Source organism: Phodopus roborovskii, unplaced genomic scaffold, assembly GCF_943737965.1.
Source record: "Phodopus roborovskii unplaced genomic scaffold, PHOROB, whole genome shotgun sequence".
NCBI classification, from domain to species: domain Eukaryota; kingdom Metazoa; phylum Chordata; class Mammalia; order Rodentia; family Cricetidae; genus Phodopus; species Phodopus roborovskii.
The window spans coordinates 2099746-2127234 of NW_026126443.1; the positions used below are offsets into that span (position 1 = coordinate 2099746).

Below are 27489 nucleotides of genomic sequence, written 5' to 3' on the forward strand. Positions count from 1 at the left end.
CTTTAATTAATGTTTAATAGTCAGTGGCAAAAGTGTTCTTCCTCTCCTAAGTTCTCATTAAGCTCATTTTGAATCAGTTAACACTGTTTATAAAGATGTGGGTATTTTCTCTAATTACTGTAATTTTGACTACTGTCGTAAAAATCATTGCTCCGCATCACACTGTCAGTGATCATTACAGATGTGTACACACTTCTCCCCTCCCCCTCCTGGAAGCAGGCCAGTCATATCTGCAAATTAAATGCATGAAAGATTTAAGAAAGAGGGGAAAGGCAAATGTATCATCATATCTCATCAGTCAATTCCAGAATAAGAGCAGAAATGTATTCATCAAAATGCAGTGTTTAAACATTAAGAACTAGTTGATACAGAATTCTGTTTCTTTTGATAAATTTCATTATTGTAAAATTCATTCTGTGGAACAAGAGTGAGTCAAGACAATGGATTTCCATATTTCCCATGCTTGCTATTTCTGATCCTGCTGAGAAAGAGGTCCATAAGGGAGTAAGTGTTTCCTCTGTGCTGGACTAATTTATGGTATAAGCAAGACTGAGAGAACTGGGCACATATGGCTTAGCGTCTTTCTCCTCCCTTCATCTTGGGAGGCAGATGCCACAGGAAACTTGTGTTTTAGTCTGTTCTTTTTATGTGGGAATGGCTGTGGTTTTCTGTGGTTGAGGGAGTAAAGGCTACCCAATTATGTGGTTCAGTCCTAGGAGGCCCATCTTAACCACATGCTATAAACCAGTATTTAGACATAGCAAGGGACTATTTTAATATCCACTGCTCTAAAGCTCTTGGTAGGCAAGAATGTTTTCCATTTCTAGCCCTCTTGGAAATCAATCTTTGAAACAAAGGCTGGTAATAAACAATTCTACCACACATTTTAGGAGTGTTTTAAAGGAGGTTTTGTTTTATTCTTCCATGTGACTCCTCTCTGCTTTGAATTTTCACCTTTTTTTTAATTTATTTATTTATTTTTTCATTTACTTATTTGTAAACACTGCTATACTCTCCATCCTTTCATGTTTCATCTGTATCTATTGAATAAAAAGGAGATGTTGGGGGGTGAGAAGTGGGAGTGTCTGTGACCCAAGTTTTTCTCAGCAGCATCCTGGTCATCGGTAGTATCAGTCATCAAGCTGACATTTTTTTCTATACCATGTAGGAATTACCCTCCCTATTTTACTGAGTTTTCATGAGGTTAAGGGAATTTCCCACACTCAAAAAACTGCCACAGAACAGCAGGGATATGCACTGGCCAGTTCCCAAGCCAACAACTCCACAACCTGTCATGGCTTCATCATTTGCTTGCCATGGTCCCTGGAGGATGGGAAGGGCGAGATGGGAAAAGGTGCTCTGCAAGAAGAACAATGAAAGACTGTGGTTCTAGAACCATTGATAGCCTAGTAGCTCCTGACCAAGCATCCATCGGGCCACACATTTTCTAGCTTTGGTTTCGTTCTGCTCTCAAACAGGTTAAGCCATATACAAGAAACAGGCATAAACTACATTTCTCAATTGCAAGAGTTTACTTTTCCTGAGCACTTCAAAAACAACCTTGTCAATGATTCCACAGTACTTTATAAACTGTTTTAATTTTGCTACTGATTATTTTGGTCTTACCAAAACTTTTATTCACTATTGAACCACAGTGTTAACATTATTTCCTCCAAACCTGATCAAAGCTTTTCAAATATGACTACAAAAAGCAAATGAAGGATTCTTACCCATGAAAAGGTGTATATACAAACCCAGCATGGTGGCACACACCTGTAATTCCCGCACTCGGGAAGATGAAACAGGAGTGTTTTGAGTTCAAGATCAACCTGAGTTATATAATGAGACCCTGTCTCAAGCAAACAACTACAAAGAAAACAATGTGAGGTTGATGGAGAGATGAGTTGGACCCCCAGCAGTCACACACACCAAAACAATGATTCATGTGTGTTGCCATAATAAAACAAATATTCTAGAGAAGTATGCAGATAACAGATATTCTGTTTTCCATACTCTGTTGATCTCCTTGTAAGTAGAATAGCAGGTTTTCTTTTCTTTCCTGTTACTCAAGATATAAGGGATGCCAGATTTATTCCAACTCATAATGACTTTACTATCCTATGATTTCTTTCATTCTCTTTCTCAAAGCTTTACATTTTTAATCTTCTTTTTCCAAGTTTCTATTTCTGATCATCAAATTGTGCCACAGTTGAAACATAATCTTGAAAGCAGGTAAACAAAAAGATCATACAGGGCATGGATTGCCTCATTCCCCCTGTTTGCAGAAGCATACTGACCTGGGAAAATGCCTAGATGGAGCCATAAGTAACTAAACAAAGCTTTTGTGAGTACAGTTAATGATGGAAAGGCAAGGTGGCGTGTGTGAGGGTGACTTTTATGACACTACTGTGTTTTTTAATGTCTTTGAAAATAAATGACTTGTTTTCTGAAACTTCCTGTGTGGGACTGTGAACATCACTGAGAAGCTCAGAAGTTGGCTTATCTGTCCCAGAAGAACCAAACTTCTCAGCAGACCAGCGCCTTGGTCTGTGGTGAGCTCCCATGAACCTCTGTTCCCAAGTCCTTCTGTTCTTGTTATTTTGAGTTGGGTGAAGAAGCCAAGATCCTCCCCGCTCTTTCTCTTGAAGAAAGAAAGTAGGCTCTTGGATATACTGGAAATTTTCCTGAGGCCCTAGGTCTAAGGAGTAGCAGAGCAAGATGTTGGTTTAATCATAAAATCATGATCTGTGCCATTCAGGGGTGCTTCTAGTTAAGAATGATGTTAATTTGTGTTTCAATTTTATGTATTTTTATTTTATGTGTATAAATGTTTTTCTTGCATGTAGTGCACCATGTACATACCTGGGGGTGGGGGCAGGCAGGAGAAGTTAGAAAGTTACAGAGAATCATGAGCCATCTTGTGGGTGCTGGGAATTGAACCTGGGTCCCCTTTTGCCCAAAAGCTAATTCCTTGATATCAGACTCTCAGCCTTCCCTGTACATTCAGGAATGCACCAGAACAGCTTTGCTGTGGGCACTACAAAGAAGGCAAGACCATTTATTTAAAGGTGGTTTGAAATTCTACTGTTAAGAGTTCTCTGTTTAGATCTGTACCCTATCTTTAAAATTGGATTATTTAGTTTGTTAGTTTCTTGAGTTCTTTATATATTCTGGAGATCAGCCCTCTGTTGGATGTGGGATCTTTTTCTGTTCTGTAGGCTGTCGTTGTGTCTTATTGACTGTGTTTTTTGTTGTTGTTGTTTGGTTGGTGTTTGTTTTTTGGTTTGCTTGTTTTTGTTTTTTGCCTTACAGAAGCTTTTCAGTTTCAGGAAGGCCCGTTTATTAATTGTTGATCTCAGTAACTATGCTACCTGTGTTCCATTCTGGAAGTTGTCTCCTATGCCAATGCATTCGAGGCTACTTCCCACTCTCTCTTTATCAGGTTTGGTGCAACTGGATTTATGTTGAGCTCTTTGGTCCACTTGGACTTGAGTTTCATGCAGGGTGATAGATATGGGTTTATTTGCATTCTTTTATGTGCAGACATCCAGTTATGCTAGCACCATTTATTGAAGGTATTCTTAACAGGAAGGGAAAAACTTAGTCCTATCTCAACTTGATATACCATGAGAGGAGGGAGGATAAACTGTGGTCGGGATGTAAAATAAATTTAATAAATAAATAAAGGGGTGATTTGAAAATTATTTTTAGGCTATCATCATCTAATTACTACCATGGCTGAGTCTTTCTTTAAAGGGATAACCTTAAAAGAAATCATTGTAATATTGACTTGCCCTCCATTCCAGACCTTCAGGAGTCGAAGTTCCTTCTCAACATTTGGGAAAAGGAGCTGGCAGATAATAGATAGAAGGCCTTATGCTCTCGCCGTTTGCTCTAGCTTTGTTCTCCTGATTCTGTGCATTTATTCTAGTTGCTGTGTTATCTCTCTGCACTTCTCTGCTATTGAAATTTTCATTCTTGTCCTTGTTACATCAACATGGAGCTTGCATTCTTATTGCTTTGAGCACTAGTTTGTCTATAAGTAAACCTACTCACAACCCTCTGTTACTTTTAGAAAACATGAGGCAAAGGCAGTTCCCCTTATACTCTGATAAATAACTTCAAGTTTTGAAATTTGATATTTCAATTCTTAAAAGTCTTGTATCATCTGGAAAGTTTTCTGCCCCCAGGGAATCATCTCACTGACTTCTCCTTTTTCTCTTCATTCTCCGTATCCAAATTTATAACATGTTTAAAAAATACAGAGAAAAGGTCCTCCTCTCGTTACCCCCTTCCCACTGAGGTGTGTGTCTCCAGTTAACTCTCCACCTGTATTATTTCAAAATTTGTTTTTCCTTAAAATAGAAAAGAAATAGAAATGTTATATCTTAGATGAATCTGCAAGGACTTATTAAATTGAAATCCATGTGCATGTGAACATGTGTCTGTGAACTAGGAATACATATGCCAAAGGCTCAGAGGATAGTACCAAAGGTCAAATCTAATCTACTCAGAAAGGCTTCCCCAGCACGCACTGCATCAATGGTGCTTCTTATAGAACTGAATCAAAGAAATCCATGATGTGTATGTTATAAGGGATCCTTCTGTTGTTCCTTCGCCTCTTTTTATGTCTCAATTTTTATTAAGTCTCAAGTATTAACATTCTTGAGGGTAGAGATCAAAGAATCTGGGAAATCAAGGCTTTTTTTTCTATACAATAGCATATTTTATTTAAATAAATTGTATCTGCATGTTACATCTTTGTCCTGATGGACACGGGAAATGTGCTTTGTACTAGTGCTGAAGTGTCTTTCTGTCTATGGCTGATTGCAGTAAAAATTGATACTCTGGCTCATATTCTGCACTTCACAAAGCTGCATATTCCCATTTTTGCCCCACTCATTTCATCCCTGTATGACTTTGGCTACCCAGGTGGAAGGGATGACAGACAAACAGACCAGTTTGCCCCAGGGTGAGTTACCTTTCCATGGGAGCCCTTGGCATTATAGATGCTAGCTCACTGCCCAGCAAACGCAGCTCTTCATTCCTGGGATTGGAAATGCTGACTCTGCAGCCACTATGGCATTAGTCTCTCTCTCTCTCTCTCTCTCTCTCTCTCTCTCTCTCTCTCTCTCTCTCTCTCTCTCTCTCTCCTTCCCTCCCTCCTGCTCTCTCTCAAGGAAAAAATATAAGCCTTTGGCATCTTTCATTTGTCTTTCAAAAAGCCAAAAGCCAAATGTGCACATGCTTGCTTTTATTTCCTAAAACTCCACTCTGAACAGATGACATTTCCATGCACATTTTTCTAAGAAAATGAGTTTCCCTATCTGTTTTGCATGGTTGCTCGCTTAGAGGTGCTCAGGATTATCAAGCACCCTGAACACCTTTGGTGGAATCTCCTGCTGATAGTGTGCTAATGCCCCCTACTGATAAGTTCCCCCAAACCTTTCCTTAGAAAAGAAGAGCTTAAACTCCTCATTGGGCAACTCAGGGTCCACCATCTTCATCTGAGGATGTCTTCAGTTATCTACATCTGCCTTACTAGCTTCCCATTAGTGTTAATTTCCTCTATTAGTCTTTACTAAAGTAGCCACGAAGTTATTTCAAGGTTGGCTGGCTTTACTAGAAAAATAATTTAGGTGTGAGCTGAGCTTTCTACCTGACAACTTGGAAACCAAGGCTAACCATTTGTTTACAGTGATATAATCACTGTCATATTTGTATTTGAGGGGAGAATGGCTCTTGTATTGACCAACCTGTTTCTTACATTTACATATACTTACAGCACAGCTGCTGTAAAGGATTAGTTGGATCCCTCTGGTGCTCCAATATGAGTGTTAGGCCTGGCTTTCCCTGGTGGCACAGGGTACCCCACCCACAAAAGCAGCCCATTACCTCTTTAAACAGTTCTCCAGAAAGTTCATGAACATTTTTTTATTGTTTAGCTTCCAGTCATTGGCCCAATCTCTACCCTGCCACTACTATAATAATTTTCACTGTAAAAAATTCCATTCCTCTTTACTCTTCAAATATTTAAACTGAGGAGTCATGCCCTTCTCCTGACAGTCCTTTCTCCCCCAGGAATGGGAATGTCGACTGTCAAAAAAAGGACACATAATTCTATAAATGTGAGAGCAAAGAGCAGAATGCAATAGGTTATTAGATTCATGTTTTAAAATGATAAACTAATTGATAGACTCCCCAGCCCTTCCCTCTCTCTTCATTGTTACCAAACCCATTTTAAAATTTATCAGCAAAGTCACTTTCTATGGTTATATGTCAATACTATTCAAGAGTCACTCTCGGGGCCTCCTTCATTGAAGCCTATAAATTCTTACAGACTTGCTGCTTAACAATTGATCATTATTAATTATTTATTCTTGACAATTTTTAGTAATTTCATAGCTAGGTATAATATCTTTATATCATTATCATCCCTCTATCTCTCCCCTTCAACTCCTGAGTCCTTCCCTGCCAGACCCACTCTCAAATCTGTGTCCTCTTTTATATAATTATTGTTTGTATTTATGCGTATAATCTATCTATCTATTTATCTTTATCCATGTAAATGGATACACACACATACACTTACTCCAATTGGTGTTCTCCATATGTACATGAGTTTTGGGATGACTACTTTAGAGGCATTATTACCTTCTAAAGTAAACTGACCCTCTCTTAGCAACCATTGATGTGCTGTGTAGCTCTGCTCTTCAACTGTGATGAACCCTTTTGAACCTTTACCCCATCATGTTGGCATGTCAATGGATGTGTTCTTTTTGGGTAGCCATATTATTGAGAGTCCATGGATACCATATCCATGTGATCCAGAAGACACTCTCTTGCAGCAATCCTCCCAGTCCTCTGGCTCTTAAAATCTTTCTACCCCATCTTCCATGATATTTTCTGAACCTTGTGTATAGATATTCAGTTACAGATGTCCCACTTAGGACTGAGTCCTCCATGGCCACTTATGCTCCTCATTTTGACTAGCCATGGATCTCTGTGATCACCTCCACTGATGGAAAAGGGATTCTTTTTTTTATTTAAATTAAACAATCTCATTTTACATATATCCCAGTTTCCTCTCCCTCCCATCCTCCATGCTCTCAACCAACCCCCATCCCCCCATCTCACTCCCCATCCATGGGAGATCATCAAAGTCTGTCACATCATATGGGGCAGGACCAAGGCCCTCCCCCTTGTATCTAGGCTGAGAGAGTATCCCTCCATGGGGAATGGGCTCCCAAAATCTATTACTGAACTAGGGATAAATACTGGTGCCACTGCCAGAGGCTCCATAAACTGCTCAAGCCTCTTAACTGACACCCATGTTCAGGGGGCTGGTTCAATCCTATGCTGGTTCCCCAGCTGTCAGTCTGGAGTCCACGAGCTCCCACTTGCTCAGGTCAACTATTTCTGTGGGTTTCCCCAGCATGGTCTTGACTCCTTTGCTCATCACTCCTCCGTCTTTACAACTGGATTCCAGGAGTTCAGCTCAGTGTTTAGCTGTGGATCTCTGCCTTTGCTTCCATCAGCTCCTGGATGGCATATAAGGTAGTCATCAATCTCATTATCAGGGAAGGGCATTTAAGGGATCTCTGGAAATTTTTCTCACATCAGACTTCTCTTTAAACTTATAATGTCTCCTTCTATTAAAATATCTCTTTTCTTGCTCTCCTCTATTCTTCCCCCGACTCAATCTTTGGTCCTTCGTGTTGTCTTCCTCCCTCTTCTTTGTTTACCCGTCCCCCAACACATGCTCCCAATTTGCTCAGGAGATCTTGTCCCTTTCTCCTTCTCCAGGAGACCATGTATGTCTCTCTTAGGGTCCTCCTTGTTTCCTAGATTCTCTGGAGGTGTGGGTAGTAGACTGTAATCCTTTTATTTATGTCAGATATCCATATGTGAGTGAGTACATGCCAAGTTTGTCTTTTTGTGACTGGATTATCTCACTTAGGATGGTTTCTTCTAGTTTTATCCATTTGCCTGTGAATTTTAAGATTTTTGTTGTTTTTTTTTTCCACAGAGTAGTATTCCATTGTGTAAATGTGCCACATCTTCTTTATCCATTCTTCAGTTGAGGGGCTTCCAGGTTCTTTTACTCCACTTACTTTAGCCACTGATTGAGGACACTGCATGAATGTGATGTTAATTGTCATTCCCTTACTTGACCACTGACTAGAGTCTTATGAAAAAAGCAAGCTCACAGTCATAAATAAGGGAGACCCTGGACAGAAGAAGGCTACTAATGGCCCTACCTTTTGTAATTGGTAATCGGGTCCTTTTTGGAGCATGGTATAAGCAGCACAGTCTGGTTGTTGTCACAATAATTTTTTTCTTACCAAGTCACTTTTCAGTCAATGTCTGTATGTATTTATTGTTCTACTGTCTATTTCTATGTAGCAACATATCCAGTTGTTTAAAACTTATTACACTCTATATTGTGGAGCAGGAAACTGAAGGCCTGTTTGGCTGGCCATTTACATTTTTGATGTGATTACAGTTAGAAGTCAGTGGTGGCTGCATTTATCTGAAAGCCCTTTGTGTCTAAGTAAGTATCCAGGATGCTTTGCTTCTCCATGGAGATGGAAGCTCCATCAAGCATTTGTTGACATGAACAGAGCAACTACCTTCACCTCTGTGTGTGCCTTGGACTTCTCTCAGCCCAGTGACTGGGCTTAGAGTGGAGGTACACCAAGAAGAGACATTCCTTATATTTTTGGTTATGAGCCTAGCCTTTAACAGTTGAGTCATCTCTCCAGCCTGACCTGAACAAGGAGAAGCTAATGGGCCCCCAGACTGATATCTGGGAATACAGCATTGACTGACTCAGACCCCCTGAACATGGGTCTCAGTTAGAAGGCCTGGGCAGTCTAAGGGACCTCTGACTATGGAACCAGGAGTATCCCTGGTGTACAAAAGGACTTTGGGAGCACATCCCCCATGGAGGGATATTCCCTTAATCTAGAGGCAGCAGGGAGGGCCTAGTTCCTACTCCAAATGACTTGACAAATTTGATGACCCCCTCCAGGAAGGCTTCAACCTACATGTGGATTGGGGGGAGGTAGGATGGGAGGGTGGTCGGGGGGCATGGGAGGGTGGAAGAGAGGGAAGGAGACAGGGACAGAGAGAAAACTGGGATCGATATGTATAATAAGAAAAATAAATAAATAAAATGACACAGAGAGAGAGAGAGAGAGAGAGAGAGAGAGAGAGACATTCCAAGAGGCCAAGGCTGCACTATATCTGCCAGTCTGGTCCTGAAAGTCTTGCATTGTGTTTTTTGTTCCATGCCATTGGACAAGCAGAAGACTTTTAATCAGACTCCACCTCTCAGTGGGAAAAGGGACAAGGAACCTGTCTTCTCTATCAGTGTATGTTGTTAAAAGACTTATATTGGTATTATTGGATTAGATATTATAGATTTTCTTTTTAATTCACACTCCCTTAAGAAGGTGATTCCTATTTAATCATTGTTCCCTTGGCAAGATGTTAGTTTCCTTATTGTTCTTCTTTTAGTGTTTTTTTGCTTTGTAGCTATGACACCTTATCTTTGGGTATCATTACATCAGAACAAATCTTCTCATCCCTGTTCTAGAACTGTTGCTAGAGCCAGGGAAGTCCATGCTTCTGTAGAAGAAACTTTGAGGTAGCCATGCACCATGCCACCTTAATTGATTCCATAAGCCTTGATTAAGTGTTCACTGCACGTGCTGGGATTCCAAAGATACATGGAACTTGCTCACATTCATTAAGGTACCCACAGGTCAGTGGTAATGACTCTCATGCTATAAATAATAAATGAGGATCTAAAGAACTATTATCTAGAGAAATCCACAGGACCAGCAAACACCTCCATTGTGCCTTCAGGATATTAATTTTATCAAGGATACGGGAGAAACAATAATTGAAGGTGTAGGAAAAATATGTCAATAAGCACAGAACAAGAAAAATGTAGATGCACTTTGCCTTTGATGGAAATGTATGACTTGTGACTTGTAAGGAAGAAAAACATCATATGAGGATTTGGGGTGCTACGCTGGAGATGTGGGATTGTTCTCTAGCAGGGGGATATTGGTATGCTTGTGCTTTAGAGAAAGTGCTTCAGTGGCACATGTTTTTGTAATGTGAATTAATAAAAGTCCCAGAGACTGATATTTGGGTTCAAACGTCAAGTTGAATAACAGAAAAGGTAAGCAGCCAACCACTAGCTCTAACCTCCAGCTAACGGGGCTGATCCACAGGAGCTCTTCACCAAGTGTCAAATTGCTGCCTCTCCTTGGTGTGACTGGCAAAGGAATGTTTCTATTTTCAACATGGGAATGAATATACTTCCCTAATGTTTGGGATTAAAGGTGTGAGCTATAATTCTCTTTTAAACTGATTGTCTCTTGTATAGATCTGTGTGACCTTAGATTCACAGAGATCTGTCTACCTTTTTAATCCTGAGTCCTAGGATTAAAGGTGTGTATCACTACCTCCTAGCTTTTAGCTACTGGGATTAAAGGTGTGTGCCTAGCTTCTATAGCTTATGGCTGACTTTGCTTTCTGAATCCTCAGACAAGATTTAAAAAATCAAAAATAATATATCACTACATATTTTAAACCAAGGTGACACCAACAGTGAGTAATTGGACCAAGAGGCTTCATAGTGTTGGAAGGAAATGATAACGCCTTGAATTGAAGAGCAGTAGATAGGAGGAGGAACTGTAGATCATCAAAGTGAAGCATACACCTTGCACTCAGGATGCTAAGAAAGGGAGGGAAGCAGGAGGGTGATTTGGACCCTGGCTGAATATGGAATCAAGAGAAGAAGACTCAAGGATGATGTTCCAGTTCTTAGTTTGAAAAATTATATTGATAGTAATGTGGTTTACAGCGGCAATACTGTGTAAGGGGAGGTTTCAGTAGGTGGAAGGAAGAGACAAATTGATTCAGAAAGGAACATCTTGAGTATATGCCACTTAAGGAACATCTGGGGCAGATATTGCATATGGATTCTAGCTTCCCAACTCCAGAGCTTTATACTTTCTTTTTTTTTATTTTATTTTATTTTATTTATTTATTATTTTACATGTCGATCCCAGTTCCCTCTCCCTCCCTCCCTCAGTCACTTTTACCCTCTCTGCCCTCTCACATGCACCCTAACCACCCTCCCCTCCCATCACCCACCCCAATTCCATATGTAGGGCCATGCCATCCAGTTGGGGTCATGTAGATCTGACAGGTCATTTGAAGTAGGGACTAGGGCTTCTCTCCTGTCTCTAGATTAAGGCAGTTATCCCTCCATGAGGGATATGTTAGCAAGGACCTTTTGTGCAGCAGGGATACGCCCTGGTTCCACTGTCTGAGGTCCCTTAGACTGCAGAGCTTTATACTTTCATACTCTAGACTGTAGAGTACAAAAGAGGGCTTTGGATTAGAGCATTCACAAATCATCAAGATGTAGATGGTAGCAGAAATCACCAGAGAAGCTCAATATAAAGTAAACTCTAGAGAAAGTGTGTTCCCCAGAACAAAACCAGGGGAGGAACACAGAGCTGATGGTAAAATCCTGGAAATATCACTACTATTTGAAGTGTGCACCCAAGGACAGGTGGCACAGGAGGCTTGAGGTGGGATTCTGAGAACTAGATAAATAAGCACACACCCAAGGAGGGAATCGAGAGCACAGATGAGTCCTGATGGAACTGTTGACTCCTGCACTCACATCAAATAAGCTCAGCACTGGGAAAAAGAACGTCAACTCTTCCGAGAGGTCACTTACGGTCTGAATGAGAGGGATTTGAGAGAAAGGACCAGAAAGCCAAGTGAAGTGGCTCCTGGGCCAGCTCTGCAGAACGAACTGGGTGATCCTCAGAAGCAGGAATAATGACAGTAAGGCTTTGTTTCTTTATTTCATATTGTTTGCTTTCAGTGTTTGAGTTATTTGCAGAAGCAGTAAAGATAAAGCTGCTTAAGATGCAAGAGAGAAAAATACACCAAGTGGAGAGGCTCTCCAAGGAAGATGAGTTAGTTAACAGCTGGCACTTCACAGGACATTTTCTATGTCTGGTGGCTTGACACATTCCCGTCTGTTAAGTTACTCCATGTGTTTGAGCAGTGGATTGTTTTGTGCACAAATTCTAGGGATCCTGCTTTTAATTTGTATTAATTGATTGTTAGATTCAGTGTTCTGTTTCAGGTATGGGATTGACTAGGATATAACATCCATACTCACCAAACCCCTGTAATATGGAGACAATTTCATTTCTGCTCTAACATCCAATAACTTTGGTGTAATGAAAACCATTTTGAAGGCAATATTAAAACCAATAATTTGTATTGATAGAAAAAGCAAAAAGCATATAGAAGATTTAAAGCCAGTAAGCACCTAGAATTTGATTTCCATCTTAGTACACTGTTTTCTTTTTAGTTGTAGAGGTCACAGCTATGAAGAAATTTACTTTAGCTTAGCATGCAAAAAGTATTATCCAAGGGTGCCTTCTCCTTTTATATATGACCCATTCCTAGCTCTCCTGTGACCTATGTGCAGTGTCATCCTGAGATGTCTGAAGTATCCTTAGTACCTGGTTTTAAATGTGGTGTCCAGGGTTATTTAAAAAAATACTGTAAGTCAAAAGAAGGGAAAATAAAGATACAAAAATACAACTAAATGTATGTAAACAAGCGTTTTATCATACAAGAGCAAGCACAAATGGTAAATAAGTATGGGGAACTTGTTTAACTTTCTAGTAATTATGCAAGTTTAAGGCCACAGGAAGTTTCAAAAGCCTGATGATGGGTATGGAACATGAAATAGTTTTGCATTATCTTACAAAGTCGAACACATATGCTATCCTGTGTTCCAGGAGAACCACTCACTCATAAATACATACTGTTTTGAAAATTAAGCGATGCCTCAGTTGACATGATAGATATTACTCATAGTATTTTATCTCAACAATGAAAACACTTTGAAAAAAAGCCTTCAATATGAACAATAAAATGTGACTATCCCTCGGTTGCATGCAAAAATGCAGGTGAATATTGGAACACATATTGAGTAAAAACAAAACCAAGTGCTAAGATCACACTGATTGTATTTATGACAGGGATGGTTCTAAGCCTACGGATGTAAATAGTTTAATATGCACTTTAGTTCTTGTTGGTAGATACTAATATCTCTATTTTGAAGATGAAGAAAACAAAGTACAGAGAGCTTTAGTGACTTCTTCTGTGTTATAGGTAGTGAGTGGCAGAGAAGAGGAGAACAAACTGTCAAATGTAGTCCCTGGAGCTCCTCACTGCACTATTTTGGACAATTTTGACAGCAAGATGTAAAAAAAAAAAAATATGAAGACACTGTTGGAATGGTTTGACATACTAAGTTCCTGACCCTCTGAAGGATGGTCAGGCTCTCAGGAGAGATCAAGAGGTGGAAGCAGCAGGGCTTAAGGTAGAGCTGGCAGAGAAATCCTTGTCTGGCATGCACAAAGCTCTGGTGCTGCAAAAACGAGGTGAGCCCTGTGGAAGGAACATTGCCAATATTCTGAGAATGTATACAACTTCCTGAACACCCTCTGCGTGGCATGCTTGGCCTAAGTTTGATGCTGTAAATGTGTCTTCTAAAGTAATTTCACATTTCATTGAATAAATTTCCATGGACAAGGCACACATCCTAGCAGAATGGCAGAAATGTTTAGAGTGTCAAATAAAACAGATTATGTGTTGGGCCATGCTCAGAAGTTTCAAAGTGGAACAATCATTTTCAAAAGGAACACACATCAGTCCTCAAGGATAACAGAAATGAAGCTTGGAGCATTTTCCATGGCCCCCAGTCAAGCATGGCTGTCCTTTGAGTGACAGGTTTTCATAAGAATAGGGAGATTATGGGCTCTGGCTCTGAGAGCTTTTCCTATCTTGTGTATTAGGATAATTGTTCTTCTAATTCAGATCTCTAAGCAGCTTAATGCCTGTTTTCATCTTATTTTAACTTAGAAAGAACAATTAGAAAATGCCATGTGTGCCCAGGGAATGCTGAGCCACGCAAGTGATGCCAAGCTCTGAGCTCCTATGATGGAGCTGGCATTCCTTCAGAACAGAAATCAAAGAGGTCCTCTCTCAGGCCAAATCTTAATCTAAAAAGTGGTTTTAAGGAATATTAGGTAGGCACAACATCTTCTCATCCAAGTGCATTTGAGGACAATATAACCTAATTAAACTTAATTGAAAAGCCATGCTTCATTCAATGCTTCCAATTTGGTAAAGTCACAAGGAGTACACCAAATTTCACAATATAGCAATACTGTTGACTCAAGAGATTTGTTTGAAGAGTTACTTGTGGAGAGATATAGCCATCTCTACTGATGAAGTCATCTGGCTATTTCAAAAATAGAGTAGCCACTGGTGTGCAAGCATCTGACAGTGTTCCATGCTAGCTTGCCCAAGAGTGTCTCTCATCTGAGGAAACCAGAGCTTTCTTGTCTTGGGAACTTGGGTGCTTTAGTGAGTGCATGGATGATTTGTGAATTATGCAAAAACCACATGCTATTGTATCTCACATCTTACTATATTTTAATATGTTGGTTTGTGTGTGTGTGTGTGTGTGTGTGTGTGTGTGTGTGTGTGTGTGTGTGTGTGTGTGTAGGGGAAGTCAAATGTAATCAACTGGTAATGATTGGAGTAACAGCTAGAAAATGATTAACAGAATGAGCCCAGAGAAGTATCTGTATGTTTGTTCAAATTGTGAATGGAGGATTGTGTTGTATATAACATGCTCTATCCTCTCTACTTCTCTTGATTTCAAACTACTGTTATTTTTCACTAAGGAGCATCTCAAAACTTGAGTTTGAAATAAAGCTTGTGCTCTCCATCTAGCCCTCAGATCTTATAGTACAGTTTTTCCTGGATTTAATAGTTGCTGTGTAGTAAATGTCAAAACAAAAACCTTAATGATGATCCATTTCATATTTTCACAATAACAGTAAAAAGTATACATTCTAAAACAGCATCTTTCGCTTACACTTGTTTGTATGGATGAGACCTAAACAGATCACAGCTTGTTCTGCGTGAGAGAGCAGCAATGTATGAGAGTTCAAGAAAACGCATAAGCAACCTTTGCTCCAAATCTGACTTCACTGCCCCAAGACTGCTACACACTATTAGGATTCTATGGGGTCTCACCTTCTTTACTGACACATCTCATTGATCCATTTCCTTGCTAAAAATCCTCCCATGGTTTCCTTTGAAGTATAAATTAAAATTTGACCTCCTCTCTCATCCAAAATTCTCCACTTTTGAGTTCCCATTTGCTTCTCATCCCTTATCCTAAGTTGGGGGGGGCCTAATCCATGCAAACACAGTGACCTAGTAGGTGAGTCTGGCCCTAAGCACACCTCCATAATAATTGGGACTCTGTAGCTAGAAAGGGCAAAGGTGAGTCTGGATAAACAGAGGGCCAAGAGAAACACATGTATATAGCTATAAACAGCTCAGTATACCTACATTTAAAAAAAAACACAGAAATACTGTATTATTAAGAGAAAACTGATCTGTAGAACTGCCTGGGTTGTGTGGTTCCAATATATACATACCTATGTACATACATATGTATGAGGAAAATAGAAAGTCTGGAAAAACAAATATGCATCAGCTAATGATAGTTTGTGGTCACTGAATAAAATTCTGATTGTTTATTTTTAAAAGTATGCATTATGATATCTTCTAATTAAAAAAAAATACTCAAATGTGTACTTGGCTCATGACACCACTCTGCTAATACAAGGTCATCATATTTTGTCCTAGCTTCCAATGTGCTTACAAAGATTTAAATAAATTAAGATGAAATGTGGCTAGCGCACATCTGTGGAAGGAAATTTTTATTTCAAGTCTCCACTTAATTGCTTTCCATGGGATAATTGGCTTCATTTAGATGCAACCTGAAGGAAGCAGGTGCAGACTAGCACCTGTGATCTGCCAGCTAGCCCCAGTCATGTGAGAGTCTCATTTATATAGGCTCTTCCCCTGTGTTTAGATGGGACACTCCCTAACACATAACCTACTGACTAATCTCAAATGGAAAGAGAAAAACTCCTTAACTTCTCATTTTAAGAGACAATGAGAACATCTAAGTCTGTCTGAAGTGTGGAGATTTACTTGTTTTAATTAGAAGGAAAAGCAAACTGGTTGATTTGGGGAGAAGAGATTTTCCTTTACTTCTCATTTGCCTGATTTCCAAATGAGGTAGCAATGAATGCATGGGGAGAGAAAAGAACCCTGCTCCTTTCCACAGGGACATTCAAATGGAGCAGGGCTTCTGCTTAAAACCATTTTAAAGCAAACACGGGAAGATATGCATCCTTAATTGTCTTTTTCCAGTCGTCATCTTTAGCATTTGGCTCCACATGGCATGCCAGAGAGTGAGCGTTAGATTCACTTTCTATATAATGTGGAAATCACAATATACATACATACATAATACATATATATATATACATATATATATATAATCTATTCAACATTTTCTGAATAGATCTCGTCTCAGACTTAAGAGCCCATGAAAAGAGAAGAATCCTTATTATGAATAACAAACAAGAATTCTTGTAAGCTTGATTGAAGGAATACGGGAGATTTTTAATTTTTGGCTTGTTTTCAGGTGGGGTTCACTGGGTATTGTCCCATTTTCCAAACATTTCTATAAATATTCTAGAAGTTAATATTTGCGCTGGTGAAGGAATAAGTAAATGTTAAAGATCATATGCTAAAGTATACTTCTTGGAATTTCCCAATGCCAGTAAGCCCTGAGAATATTTAGTATCAAAATCTGTCAGATTTAATCTATAGACTAAAAGAATTAATCCACGTTTAAATTTTTAAGTAAGTTATCTTTTCTTGAAACATCACACATTAAAATTTTAATATGGATATTTATTATTGCAACATGAACCAGCCATGAAAAATTAATAACACTTTATTTGTTAGGACAAATGCAAGGCCAGAGGGCTACACATGAGGCCAGAATTCTGCTCTTCCCAAAGCCAATTAAGAACTCAGGAAGCAAGAGCTGCACAGGTAATTCAATATGAGGCTGCACAACTGCTGTGAAGTCAGGGTTTGCCTGAGCACTGTCTGTGCCTGCTGATTAAGCCCATATCTCTCTTACTGAAAATCTCTTTCAATTATGAATGAGGGAAAGTTTTAAGATGGCAAGAAAATTACATTTCCTTTAGAAATTATATGTGTGGTGTCTTCAAATGGTTCTTTAAAAATTGAGAAGGGCTCATCTGCATGGATTAATGAGGCTTCTTCTCTATGCTCACTCAAATGCCTTTCAGCTACTGATTCACTTCAAATATCTCCTGCCAATGTCTTAGCTATCAGAGACAGCATGGCTCATTTGTCTTTTGGATGGTGATTACTAGTCTTGATGATTAATCCATGTTAGTTTTTAAGTTCATTGTTGTTCTCAATGTTTTTGGCTGGAGTTGGTGATATATCAAAGTCTCTTCTCTCCCTTCTCAAGAATATTGTCACCTGTGACTTTAGCTTCTGAAGGCTAACAACAAAGCATGCATGTAGCTTACACAATGGTTCTCCTTCCTACAAAGAAATAAGACCCTGAGAGTCAAAGCCTAACAATATATGTGAATTCATAGTAGATCCCAACTCAGAGCTCTCTACTCCTAGGACCTCCAAGTACAGAATGAGTCACTTCATCCAAGGTTCTTTGGATTAGTGTAGTAGATGACCAGCTTCACCATGTGAAATCATCGTACACTTCAGACACAGGACTTGAAGGAACCAAGTTGAAGTTCATCAGGAAGCCTCCTCCCACAGGAGTGGCTCTTATAGCATAAGAAGATGCTATGCAAGCTGCCAAGGCAGAGGAGCAATCAGTAGTCCTACTCAGTTGTAGAGTCTATGAACCACGTCGGTGACTACTTCAGCAAGATATCCACAACAGTGCAATAATAGCACTTTTGTCTCCAGGGCAATCAACAGCTATCTAATTGGATGGAATTCATGCCTAATACTTAAGTTCAGCCAAATAGGATTTTTAAGAGCAAAAATGACTCCTCAAGAGTCTGAGGAGTATGGATACACCTCACCATAAATTGCAACAAGTAACTTAATAACCATTAGAATCACAATTATGCTTTCTTTCTAGGCATTCTGATCTGGTCACTTTGCATGCATGCTTGATTCTTTCCTCTGCTCAATCTATTGGCTTTCATCGCCAGATTCAGATGGTTACATGTGCAGCTCTATAGTCCTTGGCTTATTATGTCTTGAATTCAATTGGTCCATAAGATACATGGTCTGAGAATCTTGTTTCAAAGTTCTGGAGTCATTGTATGGACCTAGGTTGGTTCAGGCATTGACGCTTAATTGAGTCAGCTATAAGCCAGGGAATTCGATTTGCAAGAGAATATGTGAGTGTGCAGTTCTCCAATATGTATGATCATAATCTGGATTAAAACAATTTAAATTATATTAACTACTAAGACAGTGAAACTCATTCTGTCTTTCAAAGAGTTTACAAAGTAAAATATGCATTGATTCATAGCAGGTCTACAAGGAATGGGGCTTGCTAAATAAGCTTAGATAATTGGACTATATGACCTAGGATCCACCTGTCTGAGTCTCCTCAGCACTGGGATTACAACCCCATGCCAGTATGTCATGCATTTATTTATATATTTTTAATTTTATATGTATTAATATTTTTCCCACATATATGTATGTGTACTACATGTGAGCAGTGCCTTTCAAGGCCAGAAGAAAGCATTAGATTTCCTGAGACCGGAGTTATAAATGGTTGTGAGTCATGATGTGAGTGCTGAGAACCAAACCTAGGTCCTATGCAAGAGCAGTAAGAGATCTTAATGGTTGAGGCACCTCTCCAGCTTCATACTTAACATCTTTATGTAGGTTCTCCCGTTTGAACTCAAGTCCTCATGCTTCGTGGCAAATTTGTTACCTATTGGGCTATCTCCTGGGTCCCAAGTCAAATTTCTTTCATTTGGGGTGAAAGAATCATTCACTAGTATTGTTTGCTTATGTTACAACAGTCAGAATCTCTGCAATTATAACTAATTGTTCACTTCAATGAAGTGAAGGTACTTGTTTCCAACTAAACCTATGCTGCTTGTTAAGAAGGCCATAGATGCTGTGTAGTAAGAGAGACCTCTCTTAGGCAACTTCTATAGAGGGAAGAAAAATCCAAGCCCTGCTACATGGAAAGTCAATGAATTAATAACATTTGGCAATTTTTTTCTGCCCACCAGAGGTACTTAACTGGGCAGACCTGTTCATTGACACCATTGGAGTTTCTCCCCTTACAGCAGCAGCAAACAGAGACACACTAGATCTGGTGTGGGCTTTTGAAAACTCAAAGCCTACTCCCAATGACATACCTCCTCCAATCTTCTAATCTTTCCCAGTCTATCAACTTATGACTAAGCATTAAAATATATGAGCCTGTGGAAGCCATTCCATTTAAACCACTATATCCAACTTCACCAAAAAAAAAAAAGAAGAAGAAGAAGAAGGTAAAATGAACATTCATCATGTAGGACTATCTTTTCCTGAACCTCTCTTTCTGTCACCTCTCATTGCTTTCACTTTCTCATGCATGTAATACATGCTGAGCTCTGCCCTTTCTAAGTTCTGAGTCTGCCCATAGGGCAGCCATGGTCCCTGAGCATCTCAGACCACAGCCTTCCCAAGCCCCTGAGTTATTAACTGTCAGATCCTAGCCATTGAACCTTACTTTTATCTGTAATGAGTATTCCCAAATGTCAGCGTTCTTTTCAATTTCCATGCTGCTTTCTCAGATGAAAGCTATGCCTGCCAGCTTTGTATCACTACACATGGAGCATCCCTTCTATATATCTAAACATGCAACTAAATTATAAAAGCAAAACAAAACTCTAATAGCAGAATATCAGGAGAAAAATTTGTGGTCCAGTTTATTTTAAATTATACCCAATATTTATCCCTTTCTAAGTGTAACTGTAAATCTACCTACTAAAACTCTGTATTTCTCTATGTAATCCACAGTAAACAATCAGTATGATGGACTAAGGAAGAAGGTCTAGCTGACTAACAATACGTAAGCAGTCTTTGCAGTTTAAAATAATTAATTTTATTCATGTGCCTCTGTGTCTGTGTGACCAGAGAAGCTAGAAAGGCATTTGATCCCTTGTAGTTTCCATTATGGGCATCTGGTGCAGGTGCTGGTAATTGACCGTAGGACCTGAGGAATAGTGATCTTAACCATTAGGCCATCTCTCCAGTCTTGCATTTGTTATTTAAGGGGTGTTCTTGTGGAAAGTTAAGGATCCTGGGTTGAGACATACATTGCTTGTTGAGTGGTGACTCATGGCACTTTCTAGCCTAGACTCTACTTCTGTTGGGGGAAATTCTTGTTCACTAAACATATGTAAAGGACAAAACCCAGTGTGTGCTGCAGAGGAAATAGCTTGTTTTCTCTAAATATCCATGTATTAGCTCATATTCCACAACAAATGTCTGTATAAAAGGTGACTTGAGCTGTGGGAGTCTGCTTCCACTTCCATCAGCTACTAGATGAAGGCTCTAGGATGGCATATAAGGTAGTCATCAAACTCATTAATGTGGAAGGGCATTAAAGGTAGCCTCTCCACTATTGCTTAGATTCTTAGTAGGGATCATCCCTATAGATCTCTGAACATTTCCCTAGTGCCAGATTTCTCTTTAAACCTATAATGGCTCCCTCTATTATGGTATCTCTTTTCTTGCTCTTCTCTATTCTTTCCCTGACTCAATCTTCCTAGACACATGAGGGAGGGCCTGGGCCCTGCTCCAAATGATATGACAGACTTTGAAGACTTCCCATGGAAGGTCTCACCCTCCCTGGGGAGCAGAAAGGGGATAGGATGGGTGTTGGTAGGGGGACCAGGGGAGGACAGGAGGCTGCAGGAACTGGGATTAATATGTAAAACAAACTTGTTTCAAATTTAAATGTAAAAAATTGTGTGTGTGTGTGTGTGTGTGTGTGTGTGTGTGTGTGTGTGTGTGACTTTAGCAACAACCATTTTGTTGTCCTGGTTGCAAAGACAGGAAAATCTAAGATCAAAGTCCATTGCCTTATGGTGGTTTGTGAGCAGTCACTTCTTGTATGTTTAAATGGATGGTCAGTGAGAAAGAGAATCAATCTGTATGTCTCTTTTTATAAATATGCTGAATTACTGGAGCATTAAAATCTTGCCAGTGGCCATAAAGATAATCATTCCTCTTCTCCTAGCAGCTACCAACTGCCACCAGCTCCATATTGATGTCTTTCCTCTACCAGCTGGGAAGAAGTTGGCCAGTCAGTTTGAGATTAATTTCTCTATGTCCCAGAGCCAAAGTGTGAGATATCTCTGACAATATAGTCTTAACAAGTAGTTATGGTGACTAATAATTAGCAATTAAGTTATCCTATGCAGTTTTGCAAACCTATGGCTTCCCTGACCCAAACTCAGAGGGAGATAGCCCATGCCTTTCACTTCAGTTTTCTTTAATAACCCATATTTTCTTGGAATGATTTTTGTCTGCCCATTAAGGGTAATTAGGTTCAAATGTATTTATTAAGACAGGTCTTACTCTATAAGAGTAATATCTTAAACTCACTATATAGTCCAAGATGGCTTTGAACTCATGGTGAAATCCTTGCCTCATCCTTCCAGGGTTAGATGTGTTCCATCATTCCCAGGACAGGAATAAATACAAGGGAGCCCTAAAATCAAAAAAGTTGGCTGCTAGTTGTATATGGCATGAATTGAATGAAGGAAGGAGGATCCTAGGATAATAATGAGTGTAGGTAGAGTTTTTCTGTCCCACCAGTCAGCTGTGTCCCATTAGCCAGCTCCCCCAAACAACCACATTGAGATTTATTATTGGTTATAAATGCTTGGCTGATAGCTTAGGGTTTTTGCTAACTGGCTGTTACATCTTAATTTAACCCGTAGTTCTTTGCTCTACCATGTGGTGGTACCTTTTTTTTAATAATATATTAAAAGGCATTTACACTTTTATTCTATTTTTAACACTGTGCTGGACATCCTAGCAAGGGCAATTAGACAAGAAACTGACACAAGAGGCACCAATATCTAAATTGGATATGAAGAGATAAAGTAATTTCTATTTGCAGATCACATAATTCTTTACACAGAAAATTCTGTAGAACAAACACATATAAACAACTACTAGAAATAATAAATTATGCAAACATTTTGTTTTTAGACTCCTACCATAAATAACCTGTAAAAAAATTAAGTAATTACATTTACAATATCATATAAGAATAAAAAACTGGTAAATTTAACTAAGAACTTGAACCAACCCAACAGGAAAGATCTGGCCACCACCAGAGCCCAGGTACACACTTGCCTTACATACTGAGGTGATGCCTTTTTTCAGCAGGGCATATTTATTTCCTCGTTCTTCTGCCTCTGGCTGGCAACTCCCATAACTCTGCCCTTCTTCCCAGCCTACTCTCAGTTTGGTTCTCCCACCTAACCTCTTCCGGCCTAGCTATTGACCAGTCAGCTCTTTTATTAAACCAATCAGAAGGCTCCTTGGCAAAGAAACATCTTCACAGTGGGCAAAAAGAGTATTCCATAACAATTGAGATGGCTATGTGATCAAGGCAGTGGTGGTTGGATATAAGAGAGAGAACACAAGGGGAAAGGAGCATGCTGCTTCCAGTTTCAACAGGAGGCATCTACAGTGTTCCTGAATGCTGTGTTGCTGGGATTGCAAAACAGAAAGACAATTACAGTGATGTAAGAATGTTTGGAGTTTATGGAAGAATGGAAGTCATGGAAAGAAATGAAACCTCCAAATGAGAAAGCAGAGAAAGGTAATTACAAGGGTATAAAGGATAGAGCTTTGGAGGGCGTGGCCATTTATGATCCAGGCTAAGGGAAAGGAAAACAACAACAACACACTGAAAGAAGTGCGAGGAAAGGGAACTCAGTGTTTATCAAAAGCAAAGAAGGGATAATGGAGTCAACCTCTACTCTCACACTAAAATCATGTGCAGGAAAGAAAAAATACATTTAAAAGCAAGGGAAAGAACCAAACCTTTACCAAGTTCAGTTGCTGTCAAGTTCAAGCTACACAAAACTAGAATGCCAGCCTCATCTTTCTGTTTCTCAATATTGCTTTTGTGAGCTTTGCCTCTATTAACCTGAACATACGTTTTGTTCTTATGATTTGTTTATGGCTTCAACTCTGAGTCTTATGGAAGTTTCCCATGCTTTCTACTACTGAACTGTATGTTCAGTCCATATTAAGAACATGGTGATCTGATATGACATCTCACTTCAAGAACAGCATCAAAGAGTTGTTGTTTATCACTTCACACCCTTTATAAAAATTCAAAGGAAGAACTCCTGTGTGGTCACTAATCACAAAAGTTCTATTTGACATTAATCAGTGTTTTGTTTTTCACCTCACACAATGAAACCAGAATTTTCTTATGAGATTGACAATTTCCAGTTAGAGATATAATTCCTGTCTCTATTTTATCGTCACTGCACTGATTTCCTTCTTTCTTCTATACCAACATCTTATGCTGCTGGTTTATTTTGTGAGAATTGAGACACTTCCTTTGTGAAACAAAATAGGAATAGATAAACATGCCTCACTACAGAGTCATAAGTAATTATTAACTTTTGTACACATAAGGAAAATGACCCCTGAGGACATTTACATAAAATAACCACATATGATCCACATAGCTTATCACATATATAGTATATGTTTCAAGTCTTATTTTCTCCAGGCTACATAAGTATATGTATAAAGGTCATTAATTACCATATCAGATTCACCATGTGAGTTTTGTGACTTCATACAATTCATGTATCTGCTTTCTAATCCTTAACATGGAAATGATAATATCCCTTCCTTACAGGCTGACAAAACAGATTTAAAGTTCATGAATGGGCTGGAGGAGGAGTAGTCACTGATACTTGGCAGGCTGAGGTAGGGGATCACTACAGCCTATATGTTCAAGGAAAACCAGAGTAAAATTGTGAGGCTGTTTCTCAAAACAAAGGAATTAATTTATGTCAAGTTTTTAGAACAATTTCCAGGATCCATGCATAGGATACCATTACCAACCACTCCTCCCCTCTCCCTTTCTTTCTCTTTCTCTTCTCCTCACCTTTTACCTCTGATGTTCTATCCTCCAGACCTCCTAAAGGACCCACACTTACCCTAAGGTCTCCAGAAAGATATCCCTGAAGCTTGATGTCACTGGTTTTACCTGTTCCTCTTTTAGCCTACTACTCTGGTTTTCACTCCTGTTAATGCCATTCTCTGGTTCCCTATATGCAGCCAGAGACACTGAAACTTAGGTATATGTCTTCCATATTGAGAAATATGCATCTGTTTGAGTTGTGTAATTGCCTGAAATTCTCAGAACTATTTGAGTTCTTATTGCCTAAGCCCTGGGGCAATGTTTATTCTACCTGCAACTCTTCTGTGGAATGTAGTATGTATTCATGGGGCTGGACCACAATTAATATCCTATACAGTATGTTATCTCCTCCATCTTCTTTGCACTTGCCTTTCTCCCAGTCAGCAACCCCTCCCTGCTCTTCTGTTAACCCCTTCCCTACTAGTTCATTGACCACATACATGAATCCTTCTTGGGTCAGATGACAGATCACATGATCTGTTCCAGTGTTGGCAAGTGCTATCATATTGTATGAAAAATCACTTGGAGAGCATGTGTGAGACCAAGTTCAGAGGCAGTTCCCTGAAAGAGATGTCAGTTTGTTATCATTAGTAGTCCATAGCCAAATTAAAACCAAACCAAACAAACAAACAAAACTCAACTCATTAGAAAAGGAAATATGTGTCATCTCTGGTAGGGTTGAAATGAAGTTTGTGCTCCAGGATCCCAAGCTGTTCCCAAAAATTGGGAAGATGGGCACAGTGCATTAAAATTTCCTGATATGAAGTGTACTCTCTTACACTTGACACCAGATACCAGTCCTCTCATTCTAACCTTACTTCTTGCTCCACACACACTACACACATACTACACACATGCACTACACACACACACACACACACACACACACACACACCACATACATACTACACACACACACATGTACACATGGTCACAGACACACACCACTATCACTACTTGGAGCCTTGATGCCCCAACATGTATCAAATCTGTAAATCAGTGTTCTATAATTAATCTAAACATTTATGTTTATTCGGTAGAATTTGTGACTTCCTTATTACAAATCACTGTGACATTTACTTTAACCAGCAGAGATCTCGGTAAAAACGTTGCATTCTCAACCATTAGAGACTGGGTTTCTGGTTCTGCTGGCATCTGCCTTTCAAATCCTTGCGGTATGATTACCATGCTATGCACTTTCTTGTATTAGACTGCTATCCTGAGAGAAGAGGGTCTGAGGAAAGTCCCTGGCATGTGATCTCCCTATACTTTATTACCATCCCTCATCCATAATTGCCTCTGCCACACTGACATCTTCACCTCTTCCACCAGTGCTGCCTGGCACAGTCTCACCATCTGTTTGTGTGACAAAAACATTACGGGTTCTCACCATGCATCCCTAAATGGGCACGGGAAGAAATCAGAGATGGCAAGAGTGCCAGCTGGCACTGGTTGCACAAACCTAGACAGTGATGCATGTGCCCCAGGACAGGGAGGATGGCTGATGGCTAATTGTAGATCACCATCAGTGCAATGGGGCCCACCTCCCTGCTCACAGACACAACTCATCATGTATTCTTCCTGTTCCTGTAACAACATAATAGGCTTCCTGTTATTATGTGGTCACAAAAGAGTGTTCACTGGGAAAGAAGAATAGAAATTGCATTCTGAATTGTTCTATTTTTCCTCTTTCATCTCTAAAAGGGCAGTATTGAGAACATTCTGGGGCATCCGAGAATCGCTTGAGAAAAACAGGAATGGGTTTCTAGCTGTTCATAGGAAAAAGAGCTAAGACAAATTATTTCTTTGTGGTGGATGAGTCTACGTATAAGTTGCTGAAGTTCCTGCTTACACCCACCCACCAAGTCTCAAATATTTTATGTTCTTTGTGTCTTGCAAATAATTCATTCATTCATTCATTCATTCATTCATTCATGCAAATAATTGATTAATTAATTCATTGATTCATTCATTTCTCTCTGAATGCTACTACCAGGATTACATCAATCAGGCAGCTGTTCAAGATTTATACTATAGATTCAAATTTAGGTACATGATGTTACAGTGTTTTGTTAATGTTGCAATTAGTTGATTTTGATGTATTTCCTGTTAATACACTTTTGTACTTTGTTTCCATTCTGTGCCTTTGTATTGAGTCTGTATTGAGTCTTGTGTGTGTGTGTGTGTGTGTGGGTGTATGTGGTGTGTGTTTATTTCACTTTCAGTTTTCCCAAAAGTAATATTTTTTTAGTAGAGGAATTTAGATGCCACTTTTACGTTTATCTTTTTGAAATGCCTCCCATAGAACACATCTATTCTCCAAGTGGACATCTCCTAAGAGCTGATAAAGCTAAGAAATAGAGAAGTGTGCTTCTAGCAATGTTGAAAAAAAAATACCCAAAGATAAGCCCTGTGCATAGTTGGGATTTAGAAGGTAGCTGTAGGCAAGAGCTCCATCCAGCAGGGGATACTTTGGGTTGCATGTCTCTTACTCTTATAGGAAATATACTTATTCAAGATTCTTCCCTGTTGCTGCATTTCAGATCATGTTTGGCTTGGGGATGTTTTGTTTTTGTTTTTGCTTGTTTGTTTTTTGTTTTTGAGGGGAGTCTGTATAGGGAAGGGAGTATTGCTATTGTTTATCTTGAAATGGTAAGTGTAGGTATTCTACTTCTGGTTTTCACACTAATCAGCTGTGTGGCTCTAAGTTCACACTTAGTAGAATTCTTGATTAGCACGCAGAAAAAAAGCTCTGGGTTCTTGGATTCAGTACTCAGCACTGTATAAATTGAACATAACAGCATATGCCTGTAATCCCAGGACTCAATAAATACAGGAAAGAGAATTAGCAGTTCAGATCATCCTTGGCTTCATAGTACATTCAAGGCCAGCCCGGGTCACATGAGACTGTCTCAACGTAAGTTCAGTGTTCCCAACCCCTCGAAACATTATGACTTCCCATTCATTGCCTGACACATATTTGTGAACAAAAGCAGCTTTAAACTGAAGTTGTCTGAAGGCATCTAGCTATATTGTCTTCCCATAATGATTAACTTGATACCTTTAAACAAAAAGCCACCTTTACAATCATTTTTCTCACTTTAGTTTTCTCATTTTATCAGTGCACTGTCTGAGCATTGAGCATATGTTCACTTACATGCAGGTAATCCAGCCATAGTGAGGTCTGCTCTCCAGATGTCAGCCTTCTTATTGCTGGAACCAAAAGAAGTTACCCTCTCCTCTGACTTCAGCTTCCACAACCTCATAGCCTC

The 27489-nt window shown here is 39.4% G+C and overlaps 2 protein-coding genes across 2 annotated transcripts in view; one reads left to right on the plus strand and one right to left on the minus strand.

Annotated features, from left to right (window-relative positions):
- The window catches only part of LOC127224676 (bile acid-CoA:amino acid N-acyltransferase), a 1166658-nt gene that overhangs the window by 1041184 nt on the left and 97985 nt on the right, over nucleotides 1-27489 (minus strand). The gene's annotated exons all lie outside the window — the stretch shown is intronic.
- Nucleotides 1-27489, plus strand: part of Plppr1 (phospholipid phosphatase related 1) — a 255617-nt gene that overhangs the window by 184906 nt on the left and 43222 nt on the right. The gene's annotated exons all lie outside the window — the stretch shown is intronic.